General features: G+C 40.7%; 1 protein-coding gene and 2 long non-coding RNA genes across 3 annotated transcripts in view; 2 read left to right on the forward strand and 1 right to left on the reverse strand.

Annotated features, from left to right (window-relative positions):
- LOC148224504 (uncharacterized) overlaps window positions 1-17324 on the forward strand; it is a 203352-nt gene that overhangs the window by 135379 nt on the left and 50649 nt on the right. The window lies entirely within an intron of this gene.
- The window catches only part of LOC148224507 (uncharacterized), a 77989-nt gene continuing 63770 nt past the window's right edge, over window positions 3106-17324 (reverse strand). The window contains exons 3-4 of the long non-coding RNA XR_015802740.1: window positions 9246-9388; window positions 3106-7268 (exon numbers count right to left, since the gene is read on the reverse strand). This is a non-coding gene — a long non-coding RNA (uncharacterized LOC148224507). The remainder of the gene's footprint in view (window positions 7269-9245; window positions 9389-17324) is intronic.
- LOC148224508 (uncharacterized) lies at window positions 12243-14331 on the forward strand. The gene is made up of 3 exons (XR_015802912.1): window positions 12243-12467; window positions 13724-13815; window positions 14235-14331. It is a non-coding gene; the product is annotated as an uncharacterized LOC148224508 (long non-coding RNA).

Raw genomic sequence — 17324 nt, forward strand, 5'->3', positions numbered from 1 at the left:
CAGAACTGCTCTCAGCCAGCTTTGCCATCAAAGGAAACCCACTACCGCCCTGTGGCCCCAGGGACAGATATCAGCACTCACAGATGGGAACACATTCTTCACTGCTCTCAGTGTAGAACACTTAATTTAATCGGCTCCAGCTACAGCAAGGGGGTTTTCAATAGCTAAAAGCTTTCTAGAGTGAGAAGTTAATGCAAGATGGGAGAAGTTGTACAAGGGGTTTGTACTGTCTGTGTTACTAGAGATCAGGAAGAAACTGGACAAGGATGATGCCCAAGTCACATGGCATTATTCTGCCTTTGGACAGGAGGATAAAGCAGTTCCCCCAATGTCTGACAGTCTTATTTGCCATCATTTTGGCTCCCAGAAGTCCACTACAGAGACTTTGGCCATGGTTACTTTGTAAAGAGAATATTGCCTTCCTTCCCTTCACTCACTAACGTATGGGGGTTTTAAAAGTGAGAAGACACTTTAGTAGATAAATGACTCTTTAAAGGTAATTATAAAATTGGGTCAGTGGCAATGAAGAGCAATTAGGACTATTTAGATCTGCAGTTTCTATATGATAAAGCACTTAAACATTTTTTAACGATCTATAAGTGGGCCCAGAGTTGATACATTTTTCAAGAGAAAATTGTTCTTATCACGTGTCTTTTGACCACTCTATTTCCTGTACTTGTCTCACTCATGTATATAGTGCCATTGAAGTGGATATCATTTCAGGAATCCAGTTGAAAATAATTGGAAGTTGGCATCATTTTACAGAAGGCCACAAAGCATTAGGGACAGACTCAGCCTAGCCAGGGTGCCTTCTAATGTCATGCAGACTTGTCTCATCCTATTCTTACTTTTCCTTGCATCGTCATCTCTTCTCTTGTCCTGCCATATGGTAGGTGTAAGTAATTAATGTCTGCAAAATGCTTTAAAACCTGGGCTGAAAGAAACTATACAGGAATGCTGGTCGTTTGGAACAATTTCAGAAACAGTCACACCATACTCGCTAATTTTATTTCCAGTATGAATTTTCCATGAGTAATTTGCAGTGCTCATAACAACCAGAAGCAGATGATTTCTTGTATCCAGAAGCTGCATTAGCTCTTATTGTTTGCCTATTCACTAGAGGAAATCTTTCTCAAAGGTGAATGAAGTAAATGAAAGAGCTTGTAAGAGTTTGGAACCCCATCCATCCTACTGCACAAAATCTCCATGAAGAGCTTCATCCCCAATGATCCTCTTGGCAAGAATATGAGTCCAACACTAACATTCCCTCCCTGCCTGAGTGCATTTGAAATGAACTAGTTATACATGAAAGTGCTGGTATACTTTATTTTGGGAATGCTACCTTTGAATAACTGGCCTATTTAGTTAATCACCAAATTGTCTTGATCTTTATCAAATGCCATTTCAGAACCAAAGAACATGAGTGATTTCCATTTTTAATTAAAAGCTCTTCAGTATAGTGCAGCATAGAAGAGATAATCCTGGTACAGCAGCAGCTACTGCAGAAACTGCACATGTCCGAGCTAGATGGGGCTTCCAGCAGAGTATTATGGAAGAATACAAAACCAAATAATTATTAAAACTCCAAAACGCCTCTACCATCACCACTATAAACCCATCCCGATCTGCTGACCTTTTGGGCACACTGCAAAAGTACTGTAGGGAAGAGGATGCCCTCTCAAGTGACAAGTGATGGAGCAGCACAGCTGCTGGGCTGAATCCCATTTCAAACACTGCAGAGAACAGCTCATCCCCATTACTGTGTGTTAGCATGCCTGCATTTACACAGACACTATTTTCAGAAGAGTCCATGCCACTTAAAGGTGTGTGTCTCATTAAAGTAAGACAGCCACTGCTGAAAGCATCCTTTCTCTGCTCTCAGTTATGGTCATCTGCATTGAAGTTGCTGTGAATTGCTTGAAGAAGCACCCTGGAGAGCAGTTTTCAGTGAAACAGATCAAAGACTGTAACTTTGCTCCACTCAATAACCTTTTATAGTTTTGCTGTATCAGCATTAATCATCTTCTGTTTTTCTTCTTCAAAACCACCTACCCATCTTCCAGGTTGATGGAAGATATTTCCCCATTAAGAGCACATTATTGCTAGGAACAGCCTGTCCACCCTGCAGAAAGTGCTATCACTCCTCAATATAACCATGTTCTGCTGCTGTATGCTTAGGAGTAAAGTACCTCTGGGTTTTAGAGCATCTTCTTCATGGCTGCTCTACACCTCCTCTTTCAGCCTCCATCTCCCTCACCAACTAGCCCTGCACCAGGGTGATTCTCAGACACAACTGTTGCTGGCATTTTGTTTTCCCCGAACAGAGCTATCCCTCTTAAATGGTTCCTTAGAAAGCATTTGTCTTTTTTATGATGCCCAGCTGGACAGCCAGAAGTGGAAGCCACCACGACAGATATTAATATCATGAATATGTTTCTGATACAAAACTTCCCATGGGGAAAGTGAAGAGTTAGTCATGTCTTCCCCTTAGCACCAGGAGTAAATCTGAATGACAACTTTTATGGGCTCATAGTCCAAGTCTTCTAATCCTCTCAATCTGGCACATGGATAATATTGTTGTTATTCTGGAGAGCATGAATGAGAACGTTTTGGGAGGAAGTTAGCTGGTGTGGCTGAATCAATGGCAATGACCACAATCAATGGTATTAACCAACAGTCTTACAAGTGAGTAGAATCAGCAACTAAGACCCAGGACAGGGAGTAGAGTCGTTTAAATAAAAAGCACAGATCAGCACTTGGCCCTTAGTCTCAGTCATAGTCCTTCATGTCTCAGATATCACTCCTAGGCAAATTCCATCATGCAAAATCCTATGAGATTCATAGACCTTAGACTTAAGTTTTCTCCTGTAGAAATTTCATTGATAAATTTCACTGATAAAGCATTTTTTCCCTGTTTGAATCTCACATATTTGAAAGCAGACAGCAGCACAGCAGTTGCCTGTTCCAATGCTGTGATATGTCTCCAAGGCAGGCTTCAAAGATTGCTCTGACCTTAAGCAGAGATTGCAAGAGGCAAACTCTCCTGTTATCTTGTTATACCATTTTTTTCCAGAAGAAATATCTCAAAAAGTTTCCATTGCCGCATTTTCCATTTATTACGGGGGGTATGGTGGGAGGAAAATTTGATGAATTGTGTACTCCATGGTACTCTTAAAGCCAGCTCTTTCAGGAATCAGCTTGCACAACAGAGAGGGTATGAATTAAGAATAAAGTTTTTTCAGAGCGCCAAACTTTTATTGCATCTTTTGGGGTGAATGGGGTTAGAGACAGAGGGACTGATACCCTGATTTTTCAAAAGCAAACACTCTCCACAAACTCTCTGTAAGAGACTGCTCTCTAGGCATAAAAGTATCCCCATAGCTCTAAAAAGCAATGATACCTGGATTTTATCTCAGGCATTTATCTCATAAATGGTTTAAATGTTGCAATAGCAACAGCCATTAAATCTCAAAAGAGCCTATAAACCAGCTCCCAGTCTGGGGCTAGACTGTCTAGTTCTTTTTGGATTTACACTGTACAGTTGCATTAATTTTAATTTACATTGTTACATTAATTATACAGTTAGAAATACTCTCACTGCTAAATCAGCCAAGAGCAATCTTTGCACAATTTATTTGATTATACAGGAATTTATTTAAGGTTAAGAAAATCAAATCAAATAAAACAAACCACTTTTTCTTATTTTGAAGAAATAATACATAACCATTGAATATAGCTGTTTTCTTGAGATTTCCTCAAGAAACACTTTGACGTATTGTAGAGGTATGCACTCCACACTGCACAAGCCAACAGCTCATAGCAGCAGTGGATTTTGCTCTGCTAACTCAACTAGAAGATAAGGAAACAAAAAAAAAAGTGGACGTCTTCAGCATTTTTGATCCATCAGTTATTTGAATCTTCAGCTTCTGAAAACCCTCGAGTATGATATTTATCTCCAAGAAACACACTGGGCCAGAGCAAAGGTCTGGTAGGTGGTGCAAGGTAGGATTCAGGGGGAGAACCAGCAATGTCTGTATCATGAAAGGCAGCACATTTACAGCCACACTAAGATATAGCTGCACCCTTGGCATAAGCAACAGGGCAAGAGGAAATGGCCTCAAACTGAGCTAGAGGAGTTAAGATTGGATATATGGAAAAAAAAATTTCACTGAAAGATCTGTCAAGCATTGGAACGGCTGCCCAGGGAAGTGGTAGAGTCACTATCCCTGGAAGTATTAAAAAGTGTGCAAATGTAGCACTCAGGGACATGATTTAATGGTGGACCTGTCAATATTGGATTAACGACTGGATTTGATGATCTGAAAGATCTGTCTCAACCTAACCAGAATTCATGATTCCATGATTCCTTGTGTTAGTCCTACAAGACACTGACTCACAAACAGCAAAGTAATTCAGATGCTGAGAGACTTTTCTCCTCGCAACAGCCAACGAGATGCTGCATTGCTGTTGACATGCCCTGACACATTCCTGAGCCCTGAGCATCCAAAGGAGCTTCCTACACCGTGTGGAGTGGTGGGACCTTGAAGGCTGCCTGAGCAGATCCCCAGCTCAGCACCCACTTCCCTCTGGCCCTCACAAATCAAGGATTTCAACCCCACACTCCCTGCTGGCCAATGTCACAGGCACACTTGGGCTGTGAGGTGTTTCAGGTGCTGTAGATGACCCAGCACACATCACAAGGGCTTTACTCAAACTCCAGCACTGGAGCAGATGGGGATAGCTCCTGTTTTTCAGCAAGAAGCAGAAGCAGGGATGAGAAGCACTTGGGATTCAGATTTCTTAGACAGGGAATGTCACATATGCTGATCTCTTTACACTGTGATGGGCTGGAGGAGGGACAGCAGCTTTGAGCCTCTCCCATCACAGGTGCTGGTATCACAAAACCAGTTGCTCAGACAAAAGCTGGTTTTACACACTCACAGCCCAGTCTACTAGAAGGTATTTTGCAGTAAGCATACAGAGAAGCAGTCTGAGGGGGCAAAGACCAGGATTTGGAATTCTCCAAGTCCCAAGAGAGATTGCATCAGCCTCTTATTGCTTTAACATGAACATGAATCTTGCTTCACCTCCTTGGCTATTTCAGAGGGCCTGGAGGGAATCCTATCTCAGCTGGACACTCACCCAGGCTGGGGCCATTGTTGGCTTTGGCACTTTATGAAAGAGTAAAATAAGAGAGGAAGATTCACGATTACAACATTCAGATAGGAATTAACTCTAATACATATATATATGTCTAATTTGTTTTTTAATAGTTACTGCATTCACTCAGTCAATTCCAAATTCTCTCCAGCCTTAATGGCAGAGGAGCACAGCAATACCCAGCATCAGCTGCCTGAGCTGTTCCTGGCCCCTCCACAGACAGCAGCTCTGAGCAGGAGGCAATGAGGAGCACCTGCCTCTCCTCCCACCCCTACCTTCCAGGGGAAGGGTGCTCTCTGCAGATGCCCCAGCACAGCTCCCCCTCTTCAGCAACACCAGCTGGGTACGAGGAACCATATTGGTTGTAAATAAAAAGATGAGCATTCAAATTAAGATCCTGTAGTTTCAGTTTCATCTGTATGTGCTTTGCACCACTCAGAAGGAAACTTAGAGTAACACCAGACAGTCTGTTGGGGTAAAAAGAACCGGTTTGTTGAATGTCCTCTCTGAGGCATGTTCTGTGAGAAATTTTTAACCCACTTATAAAGTTAGAAGTCACAAGAGGAAATCTAATATTTTTTTCCTCCTGGAGAAAGGGTGTTTTATCAACTAATGCATTTAGCTGGTAGAACTGCCTTAGTCCCAAGATCCATGAGCAGACAGGAGTAGAAGAAAAGAACAAGAGAGCAGCAGAGAATTGCCATCCTCTCTGTGAGTCCCCCCTGGTGAAGATCAAAGCCCTTTCTCTGCACTGCTGGCTAGAACCCTTCCAGCTCAGTACTCCAAAGCAGTTGCCAGCATTTTAGAATTTGTTGTAGTTCAGGGTTGGTACTCAGGATAAAAAACTTACTAAAACAGTGTCACACCCTCTTCTTAAGCTCTGCAAAAACACCTGTGTAGGAGCTCCCAGATGCATAATAACATAAAGCAAACGCAGAAGTGAATATAAATACTGTGAAGATAACTCTTCTCACAGTAACTTACAGTGCCCTCCATTCCTGTGCATGTCAGGTAGCAAGGTAATTGTAAAATAAGCTTTGCTGTGAGCTGGTTAATTAGTCAAACCTGTAAGAGTTGCTTGTCTGCATGTCTATATTGCTCAGATTTTTTTCCAGAGGTCAAAAATACAATTGGTCTACTTTCATATGACTGCATTTGATTTCTTTGGTTTTATGAAAGGGAGCAAAGCAGTGAGAGGAAGATGTGGGAAGCATAAGACTCTTGGTAAGAAAGGCATAGAAACATTCAGGAAAATACTTATGTACTTGCAAATTATCTATTTTGTGAGCCATCTTGGGTATCAATATAAACATACATATAACATACCCACGTGCAGTTATATATAAATGAATAAGCAAGTAAGGAAGTTTCTGTAAGAGTAAAAATGTAGGTTTTATGAACTTCTGCTTATGAAATTACCTGAATATTTTTAAAAAACCCCATTACATACAATATTTTCAATGTATATGAAATATTTGATTACAAGAGGGTTATATTTACTTGTATAACAGAGTTTTTGTCATATTCACCATTGTGTTACCTAAAGATTTTCCCAGAGTGCTCTAATCAACATTGCAAATTGTTGTCTCTGAGGCAGAAAAGACAGCTGAAAAATGTAACTTTTCCCTTACAGTTGAAGGCAACAATGTCTATGATGTACCTCTGGCCCTTAGGGAATTTCTTCAAGGGCTTCTTCAGAGTGATTTCTTTTGTGGATTCTGCTCAGACAAGCTTTCTCCTTATCATAAAAATGCCTGTACCAGAAGAGAAAGACAGGCAAAGCCATCTGCATGCCTGCAGGAGCCTGTGAGAAGCTTTCTGCATATCCTTAGCCTCGAGCCATAAAGCGCTTTAGCACTAAGGGCTGGAAACATGAGCTTGCCTCAGCCTTCTGTAAGAAGCTAATTCAGATGAGAGAGGAAAGGTTTGGTGGCGTCCTGGCAGCTGCACAGCTGAGGAAATGTATTCTGCACTAGTTAGAAATGCCAAAGTGCTGCACACTTCATGCCTCATTCTGGTTTTGCTGTCATCCAGCTAAGATTTATTATCCATGTCATGAAGCAATGGCTTATCTTACTCCCAAGGGTAGGCTGGAGTCTTTCATCCACCTAGAAGTGAAAGAAAGAGTTAATCATAAGCACAGATACTCAAAACAGTGGGAAATGCAATAATCATCAGCTGCACGTAGCTCCAGGAGACCTGGCATTATGCAATGGCTAGTTACACTGTGCTCAGCTTGAATGTGAAGAAATATATCTGAGGTGACCCACCTAAATGGAGTGGACCAGAAATGGACTGGGAAAGCCCTATGAAGATTTATTTTTTTGTAGTTGTCTTCTTGTTTCAGCAGCCTTGTCAGTGTTAGTGCTGAAATGCAGTGGGATAGAAGTTCCTGCATTTGATACCTCATGAGAAGATAAATGCAATGCTGCCTTTCCTTGTCTTGGCTGAGTCTGCAGGGTGCTAAGTACCCTGTGAGGAGGCTTAGGAGGTGTTTGTGGTGTAATTCAAATACATCTAGATAAGGCAAGGTACACTAATGCCTCTGTTTCTGTTGTACTATATTGTTGTCACACCCTGAAAAAATCTGGGAGCTGTCATTTGTCCCAGATCAGCTGGACACCTTCCACGGCATCAAGGATGGCTCTGCAGGGATGTCTCAGGCTGACAGCAATGACATGGTTTGAGTCAGAATTTAGAAATCTGCCCTGGGTGTGTGGATCCAACATCTGCAGAACCTTTAGTTCACTAACCAGCACCTGCCAGCTCCACAGCTAGCCAACAGATACTCCTGACACCAATGTGATGTGCTCAAACAAATGCATTTGAGGTTATTTTAACATATTCTCAAATTATGCAATAGTTGTACGTGAGCCTAGCTACCCTAGGGATCTGTGTAGTGAACTTTATTCCTTTTAGAGAGAAATTAAATGTGCTTGATGTCCTGTCAGGAGGCTGGTCTGACCATGTCTATATCAGAGATAGGAAGGTCCCAAAGGTCCAGAAGTGGAAGTAGTGTTTGTGCAAACAGGCTGAACCAAGGGACTGAGCTGGCCCCACTGCACTGGAGGTTACCAGCACAACCCAGCTTTTGCCCAGCTCTGTGTGATGATCTGGGAGCAACAGGAGTTTTCCATTTCTCTTCACTACTGCCTATCTCTTGGATTTCTCATAAGCTGTGAGCATCGTCCCTTCCAGTGACTTGTAGATGTACAACAAAGAGTTCTTCACCATCACAGCAAGAGTCACATGAAATGCTTGGCAGTATAACTGGAGTTGGTAAGAGTGCAAACATCCACTTATGCTGAGTCTAGCTGGGAACTATGGCTTTAAAGTGTTGCAGCCCATCAGACACCTGGAAGGACAGGACATGGAAAAAGCTTTACTAGTTTATTTCTTGTATAGAAATCCTTTCAAGATCTTAGGGTCAATGTACCAGTGCTACATCAGCAATGAAAACAACAAATTGCAGAAAATGGTCCAAAAAGGAAATCAAAGTAGTTTCATACAACTGTAATAGCAGATAATCTGACCTGATTTAGAAGTTGAGTCCAGATACCTCTGTCTAAATTTTTTTAGGAAAAATGATAAATGATTCAAGGGTCTTCTATAACCACATAGCTACGATTACATCTGATGATATAAGATATATACCACAGCCAGCAGTTCTAAAAACGTGACACAAAAATATTATTATTGTCACAGTTGCCCAATGAAAATTTAGTTAAATCATCAGTTTTCAGTTTATTTCAGGACATGGATTTTTTCCTAGGTTTCCTTCAAAGACATGATATATTTACAAGACCATTGCATGGAAGAGGACTACTGATCCCAGCTTTGGCAGTGAGAACTCCATCTCATACTCCAGATCATTAACACGGTTATTGGATGGTCTCCTACCATCAGTCCCTGAGGAATTCTTCAGGTAGATTTTATCCTACTGATCAAAACACCAGGAATTCCAGATAATTTTCTATCAACTTTATCATCCATTAACCCAGCCCTTATGCCCCCAGGTCTGATGAAAGAATACCGTGGGTGTGCATCAAATGCCTTGCTAAATAACATGTGCTGCTGTTTCTCACCTGCTGAAACATCCATCCCATGCCAGAAGCAGATCAGGTTGGTTGGGTATGGCTTTGGGACTTCCATACTCACTCCTTCCTGAAACTTTCTTGCCTTTCATCGCTTAAGAATAGGTTCCAGGAGGATCTGCTCTGTAATCTTCCTGTAGAAGTTAAAAACAGCTGTGCATAAATGAAAGCCTTAATGAAGGAATTTGGAGTAACTATAGGGATGGCAAAGAAATAAATGAAGTTCTCATTTTTCTATTTACAAGAATTAAAGAGCTATTAGCCTTACCCCATCACTGCCTTCTTCTAAGACTGGATTCTGCATTAAGTGATTTTAAACTGCTTCTTCTTGGAATATACTACTCATGTACATCTATGAACTCTTCAGAGTGAATAAATCATTGTTGTTCAACAAATCAGCAACTCTCCTCTGCCAAACTACTGCCAGAGTGATTCAGAGTCAAACTTAATTCATTTGCACTTACATATGAAATAAACAATCTGCAGGTCGTCAAATTATGTGGAGCCTCTAAAAGTTATCATGTGCACCTTATTTCAGATCTCCTAGCTGAACATGATGCTACTGCAGACGTTGCCCTTCCTAACTAAAACCCCTCCTATCCACATGTTTCTATAGGTTGTAATTCTGGCTGTTAAAGGAAAATGCCAGAAGTGGACAAGTCTTCAGCTGGGTTATTGCAAAGAATGACAGCCCCTTGCTGATCAGCTCTATGCAAGAAAAAAAGCTCTGCATTTTTGATGGAAAAGCATTGGCTATTCTATACTAAATGCTGAATTGACAAGCCATAACTAACATCATTAGCATCATTACTGTTAAAAAATATCTCTAAGAAGCAGTAAGAGAAACTAAGCAAAGGGATCTATGCTAGAAACATATATGAGTATATGTGCTGGGTCTGGCTAGGATGCAGTGAACATTCTTCACAGCAGCTCATACAGTGCCATGTTTGGGAGTTTTGACTAAAATTGTGTTGATAACCTGAGGATATTTTAGTTATTGCTGAGCAGTGCTTACACTTAGAAGTGCTTTACACTTCCTTTGCTTCTGCAAGCAGCTTGGTTTCAGCTATTAGACTATTAACACTTGCCTAGCATTTCAACACAAGAGTTTTTGGCTTTTGTTCTTCAAATTCTCTCCCCCTTCCTGCCAGTGGGGTGTGGGCGAGAAGCTATCAGCCAGAATCCACACACTATAGTCTATAAGGATATATATGTTAAGCTAGGAACAAAAATACCCGGTTATGTGTTCTACTGGATCTTTAAAGCACCTCCAGGATAAGCTGAGGATTCATGTGCCTGCAGTATAGTCTGCTTGGGACAACATAATGCAAAATAGTGTAAAAATCAACACCCTCTTACTCTCCTGTTTGACATGCCTTGAACAAATTGGTGACATAGAAAGTATCAGCCAGAGAAGTGGTGCTAGGGACCATCAGGAAAACCTTTCCAGGGATGTTTTCTCAGCAGAGTCCCCTAAGAAGGTTGCAGCTACACTGCTAAGCAGCTGAATCCCTCTTGGCACAGCTGTGCCACCAGGCTCAGCAGGAGACCACTAGCTGCTTGCAATCCCTCTGTTGAGCAAACAGTGGGGCTGTCATTTCAGACCTACTCCATGGCCAGCTGTGAGCCTGTTGTCACTCACAGATGGGCTTTTAACCCCAGCAGCAGGATCCTTCACAAGATGCACTTCTGGGCTGTGAAGCACAGCTGAGAGTACAGGCTTGGAGTGTTGGTGGAAGGTGAGAAATGACTGACTGTCACAAATTGGTACCCTACAGCTGTGTGAGCACCATAGCCAAACCAGGCTGCTCTGAATGTTATGTGTTCATCACTGACAGAAAAAGACAGAAATATTTTTACCACCTGTTTTGCAATGCCGTCAGATACTCCTGGCCCCTCCTCAGCTCTGTTGCCTTGCTGCACTCCTGTCCTTGCCTGCATTGCCTTTTAGCCCTCTGCTCAATTCCAGCTATGCATCCAGTATCTGAACAGATGGGACATTTTCTCCATTTTGGTTTTGTCAGAAGCCTCCTGAAAAAACTGCCATAGGAAATCTGCAAGGCCTTTATATTCAACAAAAATATCCCATATGACATTTTAATGGGAAAAAAATGCTCAAACAAAGAAACCAGCCCAATGAACAGCTCTCTGGATGCCTTAATGACATATTCATTGCCATTTCTTGCTTCCTTTTCTTTTCAGAATTGTCTGTGTTGATGAGCAATTTATCTGGGAGGTTATTTCTATGAAGGCTTGTGCTTCTACCACTTGCAGTAGAGCAAGTCTGGGTCTGGCAGAAAGAGATGGTCCTGGAAAGGAGTTCAGGAAGCTCTCTCACACAGGAGTTGAGAGTAAAAGATACCCTGCCTCCAACAGCTTCTGCCCATTCTGCTGTTTGGGTACAGTTTCAGAGGACTGACGTCATAGGACTTTTGAAAGGGGACATATTTCTGTGACATTTTGCTTGCCTTAGCTCATGCTGGCCTGAAGACCTTCTAGATCATTGGTATATGTTTTATAACCCTTAATACACCATTTCCAAATTAGGCCAAGACTATAGTTATTCCGTACTGATAGTGTACGTAGTCCTTCATCCCACAAGCTGAGAGCTTTATACATCCAGATAACAAATTTCCAAAACATTCTTAAAGATATTTATTCTATTAAAGTGCAAATGACAGTGGAAACTTACACAGGATTATATATAAATATATTTCAATTCTGGCGAATTGCAAAAACAAAATGGAAATGTCCCTATATATGGCCTTTGCAACCCCAATGGCCAGTGTTCTCACATGTGTCAGATCATGCCATGTGAATTTAGTTGAGATATAGCAATAAAATCGGTCATTAACTACTACAACATATTTTTTATAAGAATTTCTGTTTATGCAAGTTTGTTACAAGCATTTAGCTGCTATAGCAACTGGCACTTTATAAATGAGCAAAGTCACAAAAACAAACATTCCCAGTTTTATTTGAGCTTCTCTGAAGTAAAGACCATTCCTGCACTCTAGTGCTGGATCTTTTTTTCTAGGTGGAACAGTGGAGAGCTTTAATTCACAGTTTATTTATCTTAGGATGATTTGTTTAAATGATATTTTGAACTATATTTTACTAAATGGCAGAGTACTTGCTCCTTCCCTTTGGCATGTAAGAGAACGTGCGTTCATGATGGATTTGAATTACTTCATCATATTTCCACTCTTAAATGTAAGTAAGTGATGGGCCAGAATCATGGCATATATGTGCTCTAAATTTTCTATATTTGGACCTGTGCTTTCAGTGGACAAGATGAGTAATAACGAGCATAAGATGAGGGAGTGGGAGACTTCAGTGGGACCATAGGAAAAAAATTCTATTGATGTGTGTACAGAGTACTGGACTTGATTTCCTAGAGTAGTTGCAGCATTTCCAACACAATCTTTTTTGCAAAGAAGAGGTTAAGCAGCAGGTTTTTTTGGGACTATCTTAAGTTGTAGACCTCCTTTCCTGGAGCAGGGACTGACTGAGAGGCTTTCCAAAATTGCAGCTGAGCTTGTAAACAGTGCTGGAGCAATGGACTAAGAACCTCACCATTTAAAAGATTGTCACATTGTTTATGTGACATCTCCCTTGCTAGAACAGTTTATTCTTGTGTCCAGAACACAATCTTAGTTAACACTTCTGCATAATATTTTATATATATATATATAAAAATATAATATGTATGCAATGTATGTAATGTATGTAATGTATGTGTGACTGTGCAGTATGGATGAGGTCACACTTGGGACAGAAGAGAGTTATCTGAAGGTGTTTCATGCTGTCATTACTGAGGAACAGACTCCTTGTCTGCCTTATTAGCACAGTCTTGAATGTTTTATTAGCACAGGCACTGCCAGAGGTTTTGTTCCAACCCTACTTTCCCCAGCACTGCAATCAAACATTTAACAAAAAGGAGACATTTATGAAATGTTGATATTCAGCTCTCAGCAATGTTCAGAGTCTGTTTTGGGTCAGGCCCTAGTGTTTGTCTCTCCCCTGAACTTATCTTCACAGCACTGCTTTCACTGATATATCACTGCTATATCACTTCTGGCTTCAGTGGGGATTATCCTAGTTTACTTTCACCAGGAATCAGAAGACAGCTTTGTTAAGGGAAGAACCTGGTATGTTGTTTTCTTTAAGTACATTGGGTGAGGTAACAAGAGAAAATGATGTGGATTATGTAGAAAGAGCTAAGGATGTGCAGCTTTATGATCTAGTATGGAAATAAAAATGTCCAGAATCAGAAAACTGACAGAAAAGTACATAACTAGTAGTAGATTTTTGGAAGCTTGAAAAGAAGGTTGTTAACTTTACAAGAAAGGTGGATGTTTTCTAGTCTCTTTTTGTTTAATTTGTGTGGTCAGTTTTAAAGATGTATGTCTCTCAGGGAACCTGCACTGTGCAATTTCTCACCCAACACAAATCCTTCTTCTATTCAGTGCATGAAGAATCAACTTCCAGTGTTGCTGTGAAACCCCTGGTTGATGAGGACCCTGGGCTGATTAGGACCCAGACAGACTTTGCTTACCAAGTAGGTGATTCTGAGCCCCATTTTATCAGTGGTCCAAATGTGCTCAGATGTTGTCTAGAGTAGAGGTGTGCATGGTAATTAGGAGCATGGACAGGACCTCTACATGCTCATCTGGACTAACTCTTCCTGCTGGTTTCATGGGGGAAGAAAGTCTTGCTGAGGCAAGTATGGTGCAGCTATTTAATCTGCTGTCCATGGTATAGATGAAGTTGCTGAAGAATCTGTCAGATTTCCTCTAGAGTAACTCTCTTTCCCAAGAAAGGAACCTCTTGAGCTTGAAGGTTTCAGATCCATGATATGATTTTAACTGTCTTGTGAGAGAAAAGCTATCTGTGACCTAGAATTAAAAAAAAAAAACCTCATAAGAACTTGATGCTTTTTCTTTGATAACCTTAGATTTTTCTCTTTTGATTTTGAAGGTCAACCCAGAAAAGAGCCATGAGGTCATGGCTCCCAAGATGGGGACATGCTGAGGTGACCTTTAGAGGATTTCTTTAGTACTGTACAATGACAAAAAGGGTAAGGAGCTCTACTAATATTAAATTTCATGTGATTAGAAATAATTTCAGATTAGTGGACATTTTAAGATAGATCCATAGCCAGAGAAGAAGGCTTTCTTGAAGAGAAACTGAAAAAGAGTGTTATGAAGTTCTTTCATAGTAGACATTAGGAAAGGAGTAGCAACACACTTGTTAGCACTTCAAAGACGTGCTGGAGTTCATAATTCCTGAAAAACACAAGAGCCAGAGGAGAAAACTTGAAAGGAAACAGGACATTGAAGGAGATTATGTCATGCATTTGCCACTGATGGCTTGTCTGTACTTGAAAGATCCTGTAATCCTCTGAGAATGCTGATGGTACAGGGTAGACAGGCATTTCCTACAGAAAACTTTGCTGCTTTTGTGGCCCTAAGGAAGGCCCCCAGAGTGTGATAAGCCGTCACAAAATCTACAAATGTAAGAAAAACCTCATGCATTTGATAACTGTAAACCTTCCTTGCTCTTAACGGGGTTGTCTTCCCTTGTAGTTTGGGCCACTGGAATCCCAGAGAATTCCTGGCAAGGGGATCCAGACAAATATTCTCATCATTACAGAGATGGAAAATACAGCCTACTGCACTGAATGCATCCAGCTTGTAACTGTAGGGAAATAGTAACTATCATCTCTTCTTCATTCATGAAGGATCTTATTGTGATTATTCTGAAGTCCTCTGCCCTAATTCAGATCAACCCAAGCATTTATAGTAATTTAATGTACTCATCTACAAACTAACAGATGAACAAACTTTTCACATAATGGGCTCAAAGGGCATCAGCTGTTTCAGCTGGTTTTTATAACAGGAAGAGTTGTAACCAATTATAAATTTAAAGTATGCCTCCCCTTCACAGGTCCTGGAATCTGATGATCAGGCCGTCCAATCTTTCACTGTGTAGGTCTTATTAGACAGGCCATGATGCAAAATACCCAGGAGCTTGTGATATGTCTTTTGCACCTTCTTCTGAAGTATGCCTAGTTTCTACCATGCACATGATAAAGGAATAATACCATCAGAAAGAACAAAGGTGCTGCAGAGGAGGCAAACTGTCCTTCCCACCCATGTCTCAACTCATGGAAGATGTGAAGGGTGAGCAAGGAGGAAAGATAAATCTGTAAAAGGTACAGAGATTTACCTGATTTAGCAATGACTCTATTTCTTGTTAGCCATCCCTTGAGGCACACTACTTCTAGGGACCAACTCGTAAGAAAATCAAGGCATATTCTCTTTATTATATGTGCTAATACTCTTGGATACACAGGTATTAAGTGGTGGAGTTATGGAAGATAGGTATTAAGGAAATGGGGCTCAAAGCTATCTTAAAAATCAGACCCCAGGCATCAGAGAGATTTGTGGTGTGCCTGTATTGTGATAGACTCAGACAGGCTTGTTTTGACATGGCTTGGGTCAGGAAGGGGGTCACTGTGGGGGTACCCTTCTTCTTACACCCCCTGATCACGAGCTGGGGGCACACTTTGATGCTACGCTGAAGGGTCTTTTGGCAGCAGAGGAGTTTTCCTGAGGAAGGAGCAGAGAGAAGGACCTGCTGGAATAGCAAAGGAGGATTAGTTCCTGCATTTTATGGACTTCAGGCCTCTAGCATTTCCCAGATGATAAAATTAGGTAGGCTTTTTGAAATAGCTTGTGAAGTATGGCACCAAAAAAAAAAGTGTCTTCTACAAACATGTTCCTTTCCTAAAACAGAAAAGCATCTTTTTATAAGTAGTGCTTCTCACAAATGGCAGATCTTGTGCCCTGGGATTTTCTTACTCCCTTTCTCTTGAACTCTCTGTCAGGATGAGTATAATAGCTTCACTGTTTTACAGCAAAAATATGGAGGTTTGGGTTCTAAAAATGTTAACAACCCACAGATAACTAACATTCATTTATTAACAGCATACGAGAAAGAATTACATTTTTCTTCCAATCCAGGGTTTCATTAAACATTCTCTGTTTTTGAAGTTCAGAAACAATAATTTGCAAAGAAACCTTTAATCAAAACAAAAGAATTGGATTCAGATTTTTTTCTTAGTGTAAGAGAAGAACAGATGGTTTGTGGGAACAACTCATTATTCTGTAACATTATCTCTTTAAGCAAATCTTTCTTTAGCATGGATGAAAACTGCTAGTTTGCTAACTCTGGGCACATAAAGACCTGTGTATACCCACAGCACAGGCTTGGTCACACAAATTCGCTGGCTCAGTATTAGTATGGATTATAATTGGTATTGAGCTGTGCAACAGTGCTGAACATAGCTTGGAATTTCCACTTCCAAAGAAATTGCATTTAATTTCAAATACAACAAATGTGTTTAAAAATGAAAGTTCTTGCAACTCATGATGGTTTTGGTTTAATTTGGAGAAGTACTGATATTAAGTGTCAGACATGAAAAAGTCTTGAGGCAGTAACAGCTGCTGGCTGAGATTAGCACAGGTAATTGACAGGACACTCATTTCATTCTGTGGGACCAGAACATTGCACAGCTCTGTTCAGTCCACTTCTAATAAACTGAAAGTGAACACAGAAGAGACTTCCTACCCCTCAGAGCAGTAAAACTGTGGAACAGTCATTCCATGGGGATAATGGTAGAAGAAAAATCCACAAGAGCCATACAGACCCAGAGCAAGCTCAGCTCATTGATATAGGCTGTAAATTCTACACTGAAGGACTGCCCTTGTGTGCTGTGTCAAAGGAGTCAAACGGGAACTCTCCTTTGACCAAATCTGTGGTTATGATGTTAAATTTACCTGCAACCTTATATTTTTTTGGTAGTTTAAATGTAATTTCATCATCCTTTATATTTAATCTTAAAAGCTCTTGGGTTCACTTGTTTGGGCGTGAGAACAAAACAGGCCTACAATAGTTTGTTTGGTGGGAAGGTTAAATATTCGATGGGATATCTCTCACAAATTAAAATCAAAGGAGATTTAAAGTATTTTAGTACAAATTGTTAAAACCAAAGAAAAAATGGTC

Source organism: Sturnus vulgaris, chromosome 3, assembly GCF_052056855.1.
Source record: "Sturnus vulgaris isolate bStuVul1 chromosome 3, bStuVul1.hap1, whole genome shotgun sequence".
Classification (NCBI taxonomy): domain Eukaryota; kingdom Metazoa; phylum Chordata; class Aves; order Passeriformes; family Sturnidae; genus Sturnus; species Sturnus vulgaris.